At 36.2% G+C, this 16,984-nt stretch overlaps 1 protein-coding gene across 1 annotated transcript in view; it reads right to left on the reverse strand.

Annotated features, from left to right (window-relative positions):
- The window catches only part of LOC139735978 (uncharacterized), a 211,915-nt gene extending 199,950 nt beyond the window's left edge, over positions 1–11,965 (reverse strand). The window contains exon 1 of the mRNA XM_071646733.1: positions 11,786–11,965. The gene's annotated coding sequence lies outside the window, so the exon portion shown is untranslated. The remainder of the gene's footprint in view (positions 1–11,785) is intronic.
- Positions 11,966–16,984: the final 5,019 nt, after the last annotated feature.

The following is a 16,984-nucleotide window of genomic DNA, read 5'->3' on the forward strand; positions in this document are numbered from 1 at the left end:
ACGCTGCCTCCCCCATTCTGTATCAAATGTAGTGACCCCCGAATGAGAATAGCGCTGGCTCAATGGGTCAGCGAAAATACGGTAGGCTACAAGAGAGCTCCCTGTGCTTATCTCCTAACCCAAAATGGCTGTCCCGAGAGCTTCCGAATGGACGCACACTCTCAGTGCACATGCGCATGAAGAGAGGCCAAAAGAGCCACGCGTCTTCTGGCCTCTCTCCTCCAATCACCGCAGCTCGCGGTGACAATATTTGTGTACGATGCGTACACACACACGCACACACACACACACACACACACACGCCGCAGCGTCTTCTGGCCTCTCTCCTCCAATCACCGCAGCTCGCGGTGACAATGTTTGTGTATGATGCGTACACACACACGCACACACACACACACTTGTCTCAGTGGTAGCATTGTCCCACACGTTTATGGATATAGCACCGAGTCTGCCATTGCGCAATTGCACGCACAAACTTCGGTCGTTCGGAGTTTACGTACCATTAGGGATGGCGATCGGCTGCCTTTAACCCACTGAGGACGGTTTGATTTTGCTAGAACCAGTCACAGCGGACGGGTGCAATTAACTCACTGTTTTCATTTTGACCCGACTTCGCTTTCCTCTTGAATGAACACGTTTCGCACGAAAACCGCTAGGAAAGTGTCGCAGCAAAACTGCCGTAACTTTACTATTTATTCACATTTTTTGATAATTCAAACGGTTATGAAAAGTAAAAACCTCATTTAACCTACCATTATGTTAACTTTTTTAAATAACGACGAGAAAATAATCCAAAATGGGGCATAACTTCACTTTCAAAACGGAAAATAATTGTCAGAAATCGTTGCTAAAATTTCACATTTTGACTTCGTGAACAACAAAAAACTTTCAAGTATGTTACTAAGTATGTATTTCTTTCCGGAATTCTAAAATATCACATTCGAGAAGTCATGCGTCAGGATATGTCTGGAAATAATCAAAAGTGGTGCACTTTCTATACCTTCGTTCCGAGCACGAAATTTCATAGTCATTCGCATACGGGAAGACAGGGTACAGTCCCACGTACCCACATCTTTGTCGCTCTAACGTCACCTGTACTTCAGTGCCATACGGCACTGCTGTACTCTGATCGTAACTCGTACCGGGAATTCGTAGTTGTAATGTTACTTACTATAGTGCAGTAAAATCTGCGTTAAGTCCGAATAATCCAATGTCAAGAATTTGCAACTGCATAAATGGTATCATAGCCGAATATATATTCAAATTTTTGCTATATTCTTTTTAATAGGACAGTTCTGATAACGTAAGTGCTTGTCTTTGAGGTATAGCGAGGTCCCCAGCACACTGCTGTACATTGTACTTATCGACACACCGCGTCCCACTCTCATAGCATGCATGTGCAGTTTACTAGGCATCCGCAGCAGCCACCTCGCATCGCACAGTAACAGTACGCTGCAATGCATCGACCAATCAGCTCGCTGGATCGAAGCAGCATGGGAAAGTTCATTCATTGCGCAAGCGCAAATCAGTTTTTCTTAGAATATGACGTCATTATTCTGGTTTGCTGCTCCAAGATTTCTGACAAGATACCTCATTTATTTTCCCTTGTAACTTCAAAAATAGGTCTTCGGCAAAGCGAACAGGGCTACATTTACGTCCGCACATGTCTTATGAATATGTATGTCAAGTTTCATGAATATTAAGTGGTGCGTCCAGATGTGTCTGGAAATAATCGGACGGTAGTTTTCCGAGACAGAGAAACATGAAATATTGAATAACTTTAAAAATCCTTGATCGTTTCTCGTGATTTTTCGAATGTAGATAGAAATCATGATTTTGCATTGATACTGAAAGTTTGAGCGATTTTGGTCAATGTATAGCGGAGATATGAGAAGGTGAAATTTTGGTGAAAATGAGAACGCCCGATTCGCACTGCCTCGGTGACGGTTGAAAATTCAAAACGTTTCGTGGGTTTCGGGGGAGTTAATTATAGTCGTCCGCTGCGACTGGAACATGCATTTCTCATAGACGCTTGCCCGAGTAGGCCTACATTTGTATACTCAAACTCATCCTCAACAGGTTAATGCAGGGAATTTCCTGTCCACATACATGTACATTTGTATGTCAACACTGCAGGACAGCAGAAGTTGCACATGCACACTATTTACTGGAAAAAAAAAAAGCAAAAACAATTCTGTTTTCTCTCATGCATGCACACTTCCTGTGAAAACATCAGAAAGCTTCTGTTTTTTCTGAGAAAAGCTAAGTAGCCGCGGTCACACTGGCAGAAGATCAAGAAGTTTAAGGGTGCGTTTATCAACTCTTATTTTTTCAGCAGAAACAGGTTTTCCAAACAGCTTTCAGGGATTTTTTTAGAGATGATATATGCAAAGCTGTTTTGATTAAAATGGGGCTCAGAAAGCCTTTTGGACAACTGCAAATTTGTGCTTTCCGAAACAGATTTCAGCTAGAAACATATTTCTACAAGAACGATAAACACAAAGCTGTTTTGAAACAACTTTGTACTGCGCTCACCATACAACCCCTTCTCCTCGGGTCAAATGGTGCAATGCAGCTGTGCAGTGACAAGGCCAGTTTTCATGTTGGAGATGAGTTGATAAACGCAACTTTTAACCCATTGAGGACGAGTCCCGAGTATACTCGGGCAGGAGTCTATGGGAAATGTGTGTGGTAGCAAAATCAGTCCGTCCTCAACGGGTTATGATCCCGAGATTTTGCCAGTGTGACTTGCAAACTCCCCCCCCCCCCCCCCACCCAAAAAAAAAAAAAAACACTTCTTGTGAAACTTCTCATTCAAGCTAGGGATATTTCCCCGGAGCCCGCTAAACTTCTCGATCTTTTGCCAGTGTGATTGCTAGCAACTGAACTTCACAAAGTTTGTCACATGACCAGTCCAAAGCGCATGATTATCGTGATGAACAGGTGTTCATTGTTACATCATAATCATTAGCCATCAGACTGCGTACCCTTTCTTCTTCCTTGCACACACACGCAATTATGACCCAAACTTCTCAATGCTAAGATTTTAAAAGAAGTTTGGTTGCCAGTGTGAACGGACGACTAAAGATTGTGAAGACTACATGATTTTCAGTAACTCTCTGGCAACTCTCTTGGCTCGGACCAGGCCCAAGCTAAGTCATAGAATTTTAAGTTCATGAATGGGTCGAGCCAAGAAAGTGGCCTGCGCCAGGCTCGGGCTATTTTGGCACTGATGTATTAGCTACCAGGTGCGGGCCAGGCTCTGGCCTGGTGCCGATCCAAGAATTTATGAATGATAGCAGTGCCAGACTTGGGCTAAAATTCCTTGCACGGTCAAAGGTCACAATCCTACCTAGTTGTGCCTCCGCTGGAGCGTGCATTTAGTTACCATGGTAGTTATCCCTTTATGTGGCCGAGTTCGCGAATGGGTCATCATAAAAGTGGCGCGGCTATGGTTATTGAACACAATTTTTACTGCTTGGTGTGGGCCAATTTAGCTCGGGCCAGGAGCTGGCCAAACATGCATGAGTTACTGAAAGGGGCATTAAACTTAACTCAATCTTTTGCCAGTGTGAACACTGCGAGTGTAAATGGTATGATATATCAGAAAACTTTGTTTTTTCCCCATCATTGCTTTTTGTAAGATGAATGCTCCTGGATACAGAAGGTCATATGTACACCTGCCACTCATGAATTTTATGACTCAACTTTGACATCTTGAGGGGCTAAGTGCTTGTTGCATGGGTGCTGGTGTCAAGGGGGCACTCCATTCCAGAGTAAAGTGCAAGAAGTTATGACAATCATCAGAATTTCATTGGTTTTCACAAATTATCAATATTAGCCCCCATGACAATCAGCCATATATGCAAAGCAGATGACATGACGATATCATGGAATCTCATTTTTCAAAATAAAATTATAATATTATATAATTATGATTATAGAGAAAGGAACAGTTTTTAAAGGGACTGTACAGTACTGGTTGAGGTAGGGATTCATGTTTAGAACATTCCCAAGTGAGATAATGAAAAGCCTCTTATGAAATATGAAAGAGCATGTAATTATAAGGATTCAATGTTTATTTGATGAAAATTGGTTTTCAAATGGCTGAGATAATATCCCAAAAAGTGCTAATAATAAAAGGCAACATGCCACAACTTTATTAGGATCTCTTTGTTTCACCTTGTTTTTGGATATCTCAGCCATTTCAAAACCGATTTTCATTGAATAAACTTTTGATACCCCCTAGAACTGCATGCTCTTTGACATCTCATAGAGTGGTTTCTAAATATCTCGCAAAACGTTAAAAGCTACATCTTCACCTCGACCAGAACTATACACACCCTTTAAACAATTTCCCTTTCAGTCATTATCAAAAATTAATTACAAATTGCGGAATCATTTAATGCTACAAATATTTCTTTTTCTCAAATCAAGGTATAACAAAGATTTGTGTTAGTGAAAATGGTGAGGTGAAGAAAAGATCATCTGATTTTTGTACAATTGTATAGGGTCCTACATGTATGTATACCAATTGTGACCAACATAACATTTGTGAAACAAGAATTGTTTAAAACTATTTTTGTCTTTTGCTATTTTGACTGATTTTTTTTTTTTGAGATTTTGTGACTTATAAACAAAACTTGAACATGGAACATTTTCCTTTGATATCATGCATGAGAAATCCCTGTGTATTCAAATATTTAAGTGAATATCATCTGCCATCATACAGTGAAGCTTTTCAATGAAATCCAAGCAAATACATGTTTACAAAAATCTGAACTGTCATTGGCCAGCAAACTAGCTAAGCAGAGAAAACTCTGGCAGCAAAAAAAAGTAACTATCATTGGCCAGCAAACCAGCTAATCCCCTTCTGCTTGAAAGGAAAAGTTCACGAACAGAATCACATGACTTCAATACCACAGACTGATAGGAATAGCTCCACAGACGGATGGGTTAGCTCCACAAAAGTACACCAAAATCACATAACATTTAAGTTCAGTTTCCTCTCAAGAAAATTTTTCTCACCCTTTTTCTTATGAAGCAATTTTGCATGCCTTCCTTAAAGAAGTGGATTTAGTTCTCTCTGTGCCAAGAAAAGAGAAATAAAAGTCAAATTCTGTGTACTTGTAACACAAATATGTAGTGAGTTGCTCAACACCTAGATCACACAATTACCAATTTGTCTTACACTCTAAACTTTTATAATTCATAACTTTTAAAAATATGGACATTAAAAAAAAAAATCACTGGTTTACTTCACTGAATTGTTGTTTTCAGAAAAAGCAATTACACGTAATATCAGGATGGAATTTCCCTTTTAAGACCATGTCACCATTCGTGAGTCATCTAGCATGGTAGTCTAGCAGTCTGGCCACTTGAAGGGTGAAATGTTGGTCACATGACTATGACAGTACAAGTGTAATACTCTTTATTTGTATGTTCACAGGGAATAATTTTCCTGGTATCGCATAACAGTTTGCTAGATGCATTTTGGTATGAGTGCTATACAAAATGTCATTTGCATATAAATTTCATTACATATGTAGACTTGTACACCATTTTGTTCAAAATGTATGTCCATCAACTAAAAGTGCTATTCAATTTCAAGAAGGAAAATCATTCCCTGGTTCTTGTAAATATTACTACTTTCACATTTCATCAGCGATTTATAAATCATCATAAAACAGATGCAGAGCACATTAATTCCTTCATTAAAAAACAACAACAAATATGAAAAAATGGGCTCCTTATCTTAACTACACAAAAAATTGAGAATGCCTGATATAAGCAATATCATTACAAAGCAGGTCATGTCCAGAGAATAATTTTCCTGGTATAAAATTGCAATTTGCTATGCATTTTTGATATGACTGCTTTGCAAAAATTTTTGTGTGTAGCAGGTGTGTTTTTACATAGGACTGTAAAGAACTTTGTTTGAAGTATTTTCTCATTGATCAAAACTGCTATTAATGTACATCAGATTTGAGAAGTAAAATCATTCCCTATATGTCCACAATGGATGCCATTTTGGATGCATAATTGCATCTACTCTTTGGGGTTTGTTTGTTTTTTCTTTTTTTACTGTATCATGAGTACACTTGACGTCCTTGTTTCACACAAAATGTTGTATACTGTACAGTATGATGCATATTCTGTAGACTGCAGGGAATACACAAGTCTTTAACGTTCTTCAAGATGTGATGGATTTGCCATTTCGCTGAGTCACCATCATTGTAATTTTAATCTATCCACTCGGAGAATGTCGGTATGCCTCTCTAGTACTCACACAGTATGACTGTCCTCCATGTAGCTTCTGCAGAATTGTGAAACATAAAACCAACACGGGCATAAAACATTTAACTGAAAAAAAAAAATCATACCCGAAATCCACTGCATTTTTATCTCCCACATGGCACTGTAAAAAACATGTATGTACTGTATGTACAGAATACCTTCATACTCACTCTCCAGCAACATACAGAGTATGTGGTCTCAATAGTCTTGAACTTATTAAAAGACTCCACAAATGTTAATATGAACATTTATTCATCCTGCATCAGGTCTCTTCCAAGCAAATGTGCACCATATGTTCACACCAACCTTCTTCATGGCAAAGTACTGATCAATGGAATATATAGTGATCATATCCTTTTATGGAAGATCTATGCAGAAAGGGTCAAATAAAGCACAACTTTATATCATGATAAACTGCATGCTTATGATGGAGAGGAAAATTGTCTCCTTGGGTCTCAATTTGGACGAATTTCATTTGACTCTTGAGCTACTGTATAATCTCAGATCTGGCAGCCTGATGTTTGATCTGAAATTTGCATTCATCAAGGAAAGTCAAATATTCACCCGGTCCAAGTAATGCCATCCAGATGTAGGGTAATGAGTGAGTCAGAACACCCCCTGTGCCCTGACCACAGTACTCAATTGATATCAATTATTCATACAATCTTGTTACCATACAAACGAATGTATCATATCATTGTCTAGACATAGCCAGGCCTGAGGGACTGCATATGGTAAGCTCTGTCACCATTTGGTACCTGAGAGGAAATTTCTAAATCAGTTGGAATAATTGAATACAGTTGCCTTTCTTTCTGGGGGGGGGGGGGGGGGGGGGCCCATCATCAGCCTATTGATATTATAATACAACTTAAATTTGCTCTTATGAATTACAGTGTATGTTTATTTTCACTGAGAAAATAGAGGTCTTTAAATGTTCCTGGTCATTACAAATTCAGCAAATCCATGCATGATGTCGGAAAGGTCCATCAATTAGAGTCACATTAATAACATCAAGGACAATTTCATATAATTTGTTTTATTGTAATCTCATGAAGTGGAAAAATTAGGTCTGGTAAATATGCCTAGCTAAATATGCTCCATAATGAGTTATTTAAATACAGAATGTTTTGACAACAGACTTAAAATATTGTATCTAATTTCTTCATGTTTTGAAATGCATCCCACGCTGTATTTTTTTAAATGTCAAATTAAACTCAACAGTGCAAAGCTTATGTTCATTAGTGAGCTTTAGAGAATTGTCAAGAGATATTACAAATAATGACTTCAATAAAGTGGAATTGGTAGCATTGCTTTGAAGGATCTCTATACACAGACAAGCTTCAACTGATGAATATAAAGGGTGTGCCACTCACCATCACAGTATGCTGGCATGAACAGTAAATACTATATGGATTAATGTGTGAAGTTTACATTCCTGACATCAAGTCATTTTGAAAAATGACATCTAGAAATTAACAAAAAATCATTAGAGAAGAGTCCATAAAATTGAGCACCTTAACAAGTTCAGATATTTCCCCCTCACTTACCAGCAATAAAATTAGGTAACAATATCCATGGATACCTATAGGTAGCAGGGAGGTGCTTCCCACCTCCCTGCCTGTAGGCAACTATCCAATATGGTGTGTATTACACCTTAGGCTACCAATCTGATAATTCAACAGACAATAACAAAATTATTAACTTAAAATAACATGGGTCAATTTTCAAATATTATTACAAAATATCAGAGTATGAAAATTAATGGCTGATTTAGAGGTAAAGATGTCTTTGTATTGTACACAGTAGCGATGTTACTATGAAAAGAACACATTTCATGGGTAATTTGGTCTCTACTCTACCTTAGCATCACGAACATGTTTTGTCTGAGCAATCTAAAAATATTTTCCATTCAAAAGACTCTTGAACAATCTCAACCCATTAAGGACAGACTGATTTTGCTACAACACACATAATTCCCATAGACGCTTGCCCGAGTATACTCGGGACTCGTCCTCAATGGGCTAAAGGATCTGAAAGCATGATCTCATCCTTTAAAGTGCGTACTTTGTTTCTTTCTCTGATATTCACGGATTTCTCTCTAGTCTAGGGCTAGGGCTCTGTTTTCTGCAAGTACCCAAACCAGTGGCCATGCATCTGCAAGCTATACACTCCATCCATTGACTAGATTGCTGGTTATCACACATACCAGGCAGGTACATGTTTTTATACATAAATTTGTACTTGAACAATGTCCATGTAGGCCACACAGACATGATGAGGTACTGGTAATTTGATACACGACACTGATAATTTTTCGGTTGGCAAACTACAAAATTTGTGATGTGTAAAACATGAGAAAAAAACCTCTTTAAATAGACTCCTCAGAATTGGCATCTTATAGATGACTTCAAACCTTCATACCAGCATGAGAACTTTCTGTCCAGTTTTATGAGGTATAAGGTGGTATTGTAATACATTTAGCTTCTATCTTCAAAGGAGGTTGCCATCATAGTAACAGAAATGGAAGATTTTGTCCCTTTTTATCACTTTGGCAAACTCTACGTAGAATACCCATGTGTACATCATTATTACATTTGATGATCATCTATACTTATAAAAAGATGGATGCAATATGAAAAATGATTGACATTAATCAAGATCTCAAATACCGTACATAATAACTGATCAATCATCGCAAAGGTTCGCTAATGATGAATACAAAGTCAGCCCAACTCCACACAAAGTACAATGTACAAAGTACAGGGTTGTAGTCTGCAGATTTCATCACAACTATTTGATATCTACCTCAGACTCTTTAGCTGAGAAGAGCTGCATTGTGCAGTTTATTTGCCCAGAATTACAGTTCATTCTTTAGCAACTTACATAGTGTATTTCACAGCTATTTAAAGGAAGTTGTTGACATTGACGATGGATACAATCTGGGTCCCACTCCCCCACATTTCCTTGTCATCTTCCACAGGAGAGTTATCGGTTTCTTATGTTCTGGTGTCTATTCTGGTGTCTAAAAGTCTATAAATCTGATAATATCCATGTTTTTTGTATCTTTTTCTGTCCTTTATCCCCTCTCAACATCTCTCTCTTTTATCTCTCTCTCTCTTTTCTCTCTTGACCCAATATTTGCATTGGTACTGTGCACTGTATTTTTATCACATCATGGTACGACAGGTTTTGTTATCATCGCTAATTTATTAGTGTGTTCTATCATTGATAGTGTTGATCTTGATCTTCATATCGTTATCATTGCTGCTACTAACTGTTACTGTGTTAGTTACTATCAAGTCTCATTCTCCATTTATGTTAAATATTTGGTAATCATGTAGAAATGCACACCTACCATTTCCTTCCTTAATTTGTTGATAAAAACTTCTCGTGGCTATCAGAAATGTCAAGATGAACCATATCTGATGGTTTCATGAAATTTCATAGCCAATTACAGAAGAAAAGTAGCTAATTTTGACTCAAAAGTACGCCGATCGACGGCTGTATCAGCGTAGCATGATTGATGACCGATTATGGGGAAAAGCGATATAATGATGATGATCGATCGTTGTAGTCTGTGATACAGCCGCTTGTTTGGTGTTTAACCACAATAATTACGTCGGCTTAACAGTAAAAAGTTGAAGAAAGAAAGTGATCTCGATGCGTCTGTTTTTTGTTTTAGTTAATTTTCTCCTGCGTGCTGCGTTTGACTGTATACAAACATTGTATCTGTCAACTTATTTTGCTGACTGAATGATGGGAGGATAATGTGTGTACAAAACAATAAAAGATAATAAAATGGACCTTACTACGAAACAAAAGCAAATATTGGGGTTGCAGTTCTTGTATACATAATTAATAAAATGAAATGGAATAATGAATAGCGTTACTATCATAAAAACAATAATTTATACTATAAATTGAACTTATCAATTAAAAACATAAATTTAATACCATTTACCATCACCAGAAACAAACAACAAATCCCCTTCGAATTCAACTTCCTCCTCATCTTCTTTTCTCTCTCTTTCTCTCTCTCCCTCCTTCTAATAGCCTTACTCTTTTCTTCCACTTTTCCTTCAACCTCATTCTTTTCCTTTCAACATTATTCAAATTAAATCATTAACTTTTGTCATGATAAAATTAATACTTGTCACAATTTCTAAAGGAAGGACGTCTAAATCCTGGTATGAATAATCTGTATCAATAATTTAAGTCAGGGTTCGAAATTGGCGATGGTCCGCTGGCCATTGGCCACCCAAAATCATGTCGGACTAGCTAAAAATCATAAAATTCTGAAGTAACTAGTCCGTCTGGCTAGCCAAAATATTGCTTCAGTGTCAAAATTGATTCTAAGTAGTCCGTCTGGCTAGTTAAAAAAAAAAGTTAAGTGCGACCCCTGTAAGTAGTGATAATCATGATAGTGGCAATGAAAAGAATGAGAAAAAATACGAAAATGAAAGTAGATCTAGGGCCCACACGTATTGCACAAGTCGTGTTAATATTGTTAGTAAGCGGCTAATTAGAGACTACCAGAATCGATTATAATCGTTGACATCGTTCTCTGTGAAATCGATGCACTGCTTAATACGTCGGAACTATGATCGCGACCGACGTACTTTTCAACTCCGATTTCTCATTTTTCTTCCCTTTTCGGCTTTCTAATTCTATGAAAACTCTCTGATATGGTTGAATTTCGCATCTCCAAGAGCTGCACAAAATTTGATTGACAAACGGCGAAGCGAACGGTAGGTGTGCATTTCTACATGATTACCAAATATTTTTTTCAATTATTGATTCTGCCTCAGTCATGAGAAGAAGCTCTTGTTTTATTTCTACTGACATTGAATCTCACTGGATCAACATCATCTGATCTACATACAATGTACTCACATCACCAAGTCAAGTCAATCAAACAACTTGCGTTCATTTACCGGTTAGCCTAGTTTATTTTATTAAATACAATAGCACTTGATTCAATCTTGAAGCTTTAGGGGTATTAAATGACCGCTGAAACAGCATGAACTTAAGGTCGGTCAAGACTAAATTTAGATATGGATTCTCCGAATTCTGCTTTATATTCAATAGACAATACATTCATCAACTTTTATGCTTTTCTTTTTTTGGCAAGGATTCATGAATAGACAGAAAAGAAGCCATGCCCACCACATCAGTTAATCAATCACAAACCAGAGGTAGACAGGACTAATCACACTCTCTATTATACACACGAATATGACACGAAAAAAAAAAAAGTGTTTTTAAAACGATAACACGAAAAGAAGCTTCATCAGTACACAACTGCAAGGGAACAACACGTGTGGGGGTGTGCGGGTTAATTCCCCACATTAATACAGGAGCCCGAGTGCTCCACGCCCGTACTTGGCCCGGTGACCGAGGCACGGTACGATGGGTGTGTTCAATAAGAGGCAAGATGCGGCGCACTATGCCATGTACTAGACCCGGCTTCGATGTTATCTCGACTTACCTGCAAAGCACTCTGCATATATCTTGGCCTCCCAGATTGCGATGAAGGAAGCTCAGAAATCCGAATATATTTCCACTTATTCAGACCAAATTGACAAGATCCCGAACGCGATACAAATGTGAGATGAAGTACAGATTTTTTGGTCTCTTCGAGATGGTTATCAACCTTGCCAGTTGACAAGCGTATGTTTATGCTTCACTCAGTCAAAGCAGTCATCATCAGTGTTGTGTGTTGCATTCAATGCAGTTTACTGTGCAAAGATCTCATCGCAGATGGCGCTATATATCTCAATGTGATTCTTCTTCTTCTTCTTCTTCTTCTTCTTCTTCTTCTTCTTCTTCTTCTTCTTCTTCTTCTTCTTCTTCTTCTTCTTCTTCTTCTTCTTCTTCTTCTTCTTCTTCTTCTTCTTCTTCTTTTGTCTGTTTGCCAACTGCTCTTTGAGAGATTAATGATATAGGTGACAATTAAAGTAAAAACAAAAAGAAATCTTTACACTGGAGAAGATTTCCTTCCTACTCAGTCGTATTCCTAAATATTTGTGGGCCATTAGGTGAAATGTTTAATGCAAATAAGTATCATGATCAAAATATTTCCCAAAACTGATTTAGATTTATTCCTTGCTCAAAATCAATATTCATACTTTTGATATTGATAGTCCATTACCACAGATTATTTCCATTTGTATTGATAATAAGTTCAAAATAATTTTATTATCAAAGACTAGCTTTTATCTTAATTAATCAATCTACCTGCTAAAGTTGATTAAGATATCCAATCAAGTTGGAGTTAGATATTCTGCTTTTGGTTATACAGCTATGTTAGCACTCGAAACACATTGCATAGAAGTTTGATAATGATAGTATAGTATTTGAAGAGTTTGTTCGCAAAAACCGATAAGTCCATTTTTTAAGATTTTGAAGTACGGTCTCTGTCATAGAGTACAAAATAATACCTTTTAAATGATATGAAGAGTTTGTTCGCAAATACCGATAAGTCCATATTTGCCAAATAGAGATATTTGCGATTAAAGGTCAAGAAAAATAGAGAGAATAATAAGAAAATTTTTGCTTCTTTTGACCATAACTTAAAAAATGTACCTTTATATGTAGTGACCAATATATCATTTAAAAGGTATTATTTTGTACTTTATGACAGAGACCGTACTTCAAAATCTTCAAAAATGGACTTTTCGGTTTTTGCGAACAAACTCTTCTTATATTGGTCACTACATATAAAGGTACATTCTTGAAGTTATGGTCAAAAGAAGCAAAAATTTTCTTATTATTCTCTTTATTTTTCTTGACCTTTAATCGCAAATATCTCCACTTGGCAAATATGGACTTATCGGATTTTGCAAACAAACTCTTCATTTTATCTTTTACTAATCCTGCAAAATGTAGTCTGATGAAGTTGAGTCTTGATTAACTACTAAGAACAGCAATTAATCTATACTAGGGCAGTATTTGTAGTTAACAGTGTCTATCTTGTAAACACAAAATAACCACTTTTCCAAAAATTCTTCCAAAATTATTAGTTCACTGTTTGCTTGACCAGGAAAACTCTCTTCTAATTTTTCTTCTCAAATATTGGTTATTTCAGAGTGAATCATCACTTTTTGCTTTGTTTTTGTTATTACTGTTAGTTGTTGTTGTTTGGGTCATTTGCATGTACAACTGTAACACCCTTTTGTATGAATTGATATCAGAATTTACTTTATATCTTTAGACACTTTTGTCAATGTACATGCTATTATTACTTTTATCATGCTTTTGTTTGAAATTGCAGCTAAATTGACTAAGTTTTGTTTGAATGTGATGTTGTTAGTTTCTTACTTGCCAATAAATGAAGAGTTTGTTTGCAAAAACCGATAAGTCCATATTTGCCAAATGGAGATATTTGCGATTAAAGGTCAAGAAAAATAAAGAGAATAATAAGAAAATTTTTGCTTCTTTTGACCATAACTTCAAAAATGTTCCTATATATGTAGTGACCAATATATCGTTTAAAAGGTATTATTTTGTACTTTATGACAGAGACCATACTTCAAAATCTTTAAAAATGAACTTATCGGTTTTTGCGAACAAACTCTTCAAATGTTTGCCCCACATTCTTAATGTGCTATGTGTAAAATTTCTGATGTTTTTATGTTTGCATGATCATGTTTTATATTTTCAAGTTGGTAAAATTAACTGAGGATTACAACCTTCATATATGCCCGTCTCACTGTCTCTCCCTCTCTCTAGATTTCTAATCTTTCTTTCTCTTCCTATCTTTCTATCACCTATACGCCATGCAGTACATGAACACAGAAAATGTATGTACACTTGTGTTTGTAAACAATGTGTTGGCATGTGTCAGTGTGTCTGTCTGTCTGTACAAGCTGGTACCAGTGAAAGCAAAAAGGGAAGAAAATTATATCTTAAGATTTTAAATACAAATGAGATATTTGAGAATGAAGCTGCTGAAAAACAAAGAAAATGATGTAGAAATAGTATTATGTGATAGTTTTGATATCTTCAAAAAATATTTCTTGTCATGTAATGAGTACAACATTATTGAAATTATTTAATTATTCTCTGTTGATGATGACCTTACACAAAAAACGGCATTTCTCTCATTTTTGCATGCAATTTTTTCATATCTAACACAAAAAATTTGACCCACATTGAGAAATGTTGTGACCAGGGTGTCATTCCATAAAATATAGCTATTCTTGCAGCTTGAATAACAACTTCCACTATAGGAACGGCCAATCAGGATGCAGGGTTTTTGTCATTACCACAACACTTGGCATAGTAGCAAGAGTTGATATAGCAACTTTCCATGAAATGAGGCCTCCACAAAGTTTTTTGATCCTGAGGCATATTCATCTACAGATATCGTACAACTATACTTTCATTGATAATCACCTTCCGTCTTTGGGTGTTACTCATGTGGAGAGCTAATTTTATCTGTCTGTTGAAAGAGTTTGTTCGCAAAAACCGATAAGTCCATATTTGCCAAATGGAGATATTTGCGATTAAAGGTCAAGAAAAATAAAGAGAATAATACGAAAATTTTTGCTTCTTTTGACCATAACTTCAAAAATGTACTTTTAAATGTAGTGACCAATATATCATTTAAAAGGTATTATTTTGTACTTTATGACAGGGACCGTACTTTAAAATCTTAAAAAATGGACTTATTAGTTTTTGCGAACACACTCTTCTGTTCTTTCTGCACAAATTACACATGACCTATTGAATGAGTCCACCAGTTTTGTGAAACTTGCTTCTACTTAGGATATATTCTACTTCCATTTTTTTTTTTTTGCTTTTTGATTTTACATTATTTTTCTGTCATGAATAACAAATTGTAATTTAACTGTATTGTTGTAATTCAGTTACGTCTGTTTCTTTAAATTTGTGAACACAAAGTGGAAGTGAATTCAAATCAATCAAACTGATCAATCTATGTCAAGGTACTCAGAAATATTAACTGTAGCTGGCATAATGATTGAACAAAAAAAACAAAAAAAAAACTGGAACCTGGCCACAAACGAGAAGAGACATTGAAGTTGCAATAACATGTAGAGTAATCATGGTTTTATCTTTGCCATGCTTCTATGATTACTGTAAAACATGATATATTTGCGGCATGAAATTTTCGCGAATTGGAGCCGACAGCCTTTTTCGTGGCATGAAATTTTCGCGAATTGCTACTGGCATTCACTGCATGTAGTGTAGACAAAAGCTTTCGCGTGCATTTTAATTTCGCGAATTTTGGCGCTCGCGAAATTCGCGAAATTTAAGTGTACACGAAAATTCCTCGATTTTACAGTACCTTACTCCATGCTCACAAACTCATTTTATCAGTCCATAGTTGGAGAAAATCAGTGTTTATCAGTTATGTAAAACACACTCTCACACAAACACACATTTTGCACACATAGTATCATTCTGTGTCAAAGTTTTATTCTTGACAAGATTTTTGTCACAGTAGCTTCATAAGGCATGCAGTTTTCACAGGCTTACAGAATTCACATCAGTAACACGTTGTGGACATTTACTAAGATTTTACGGCAAACTTGTGGAAAAAAAATCCAAAAACCTACTGCTAAAACATACGAGATTCTCTCTAAAGATTTGACACATTTCAGCTTCCTCACTGCATAGGAAATATGCACAATTAGGTAGACATATTTACAATATGAAAAGGCAAAATAAATATTCGCATATGTAGTTACATGTAGTATACAGGAACTGAAAATAGAGGTATGAATATAACGTGACTGGTATTCATCTCATAATTAGATGACTTGCTTATCAAACTCTTCTAAAAGTAAGTTTCTAGCCAAATTAGAAATCTAATATTCTTCTTTTTCATTCTTCATTACCAACGATTTATTGATTTATATCATTTTCCTCTACATACATTGCATACTGTAAAAGCTCACATATATTTTTGTGAATTACTCTCTAAAAAAAATCGAGTGAAAATATTCACTCTTAAAGGAGTGAATAAAAAAAAGAGTGAATTTAGAGTGAAATGGGAGTGAATTTTGAGTGAAAATGTTCATTTTCACTCGTTTTGGAGTGACCTCAGGGATCACTCCTAAATTTTCGAGTGATCCCTGAGGTCACTCCAAAATGAGTGAATATGAACATTTTCACTCAAAATTCACTCTTTTTTGTATTCACTCCTTTAAGAGTGAATATTTTCACTCGATTTTTTTTTAGAGAGTAGGTCATAGGCATTTTGCAAGATGTTGTTTTTGCAATATCTACCAACTTGAACATTATGACAACATATGACTTGAAGTAGATGACATAATCATAATGGATTTTCTTGTACACAAATGATCATATTATGGACTTTCTCTATAGTTGGGAAAAAATCTTTGGTCGTATATTCATCTTTTACATTTAAATTCACCCTTTTAAAAGATAAAAACCATACATTTTTTCTATTTGGAGATGGAAATGAAAAAAATAAACAAGGCAATCGCCAAATTGTGTCTCGCCCATTCGCGTACAAGGAATTGATATCTTTTATAACTCCAAGAAGTTAATTGACCTGCTTATGACCTTTCACCTTGTGGTGACCTTCAACACCCTAAGGGACATTTACCATCCAAGTTTGGTCACAAACGGACAAAGGGCTCAAAAGTTATGAGCCATAATCGAAACGCGCCATAAAAAGTTAACATTAGGCCCTAAA

Source organism: Diadema antillarum, unplaced genomic scaffold, assembly GCF_040938485.1.
Source record: "Diadema antillarum isolate AM-2024a unplaced genomic scaffold, OU_Dant_1.0 seq00000616_RagTag, whole genome shotgun sequence".
Taxonomy (NCBI): Eukaryota; Metazoa; Echinodermata; class Echinoidea; order Diadematoida; family Diadematidae; genus Diadema; species Diadema antillarum.